Raw genomic sequence first — 977 nt, forward strand, 5'->3', positions numbered from 1 at the left:
CAGGGATGGATGGGATATTGGGAATTAGGAATTGTTCCCTGGGAGGGTGGGCAGGCCCTGGCACAGGGTGCCCAGAGCAGCTGTGGCTGCCCCTGGATCCCTGGCAGTGCCCAAGGCCAGGTTGGACACGGGGGCTTGGAGCAGCCTGGGACAGTGGAAGGTGTCCCTGCCCATGGCAGGGGTGGCACTGGGCTTTAAGGCCCTTCCATCCCAGCCCATTCCATGATTCCATGTTTCCATGATTCTGTGATGTAGGAGATTTTCCAAACCCAAATGTTCTTTATTCCCTGCAATGCACAGACAACAGAAGCCCTTTGCTGCTGGTTCATGGCATCTGGGTGATTCCAGGGAAGCCCTGCTTGGCTCAGCCTGTGATCCCTGTGCCAGGACACAGGGAGCCCATGGAGCCTCCCTTGCTGTGTCCTGCTGGGATTGCTCCGCTCTGCTCCTCCCAGAGCCACCCTTTGTGTCCTCCTGGCTCTGGGACACCTCCAATCTCAGCACACAGCTCCTTCCCCCTCTTCCCACTCAGTGTCTGGCTGCTGTAGCATTTTCCAGCTATAAATTCCAGCTGTCTTCAGTTTATTAGTGCCTTTCTTCTTCTATTAGCAACTTCTTAATTAAAAACTTGTAGCCAGCAGGGCAATACCAAGCAGGTCGACTGATGGGCTGAGGGGAAGGAGAAGCCCACAGCCAGTGCTTAGGTGGAGAATTACTGTATTTCAGTCCAAAACTTACATAGAATTTCTGTCAGGATGGATTGCAGCATCATTAGGGCACGTGCATAGGGAATTAATCAACTTTCTGGAGGCCAGAAATAATAAAAATCCCTTTTTTCTTCAGAAAGCAGCAGTTCCTGAGGAGGTCAATGTTCACAGCCACAGTGGGTGGAAAGGGCTGACCCTGAAGCAAACCCCACCCAGGGGTGGAAGTCTGTGGTCAGCACTGGAAAGCAGGAAGGTGAACAGGGAAGAATG

This window comes from Onychostruthus taczanowskii, unplaced genomic scaffold (genome assembly GCF_017590055.1).
Source record: "Onychostruthus taczanowskii isolate IOZ18803 unplaced genomic scaffold, ASM1759005v1 scaffold64, whole genome shotgun sequence".
Taxonomy (NCBI): Eukaryota; Metazoa; Chordata; class Aves; order Passeriformes; family Passeridae; genus Onychostruthus; species Onychostruthus taczanowskii.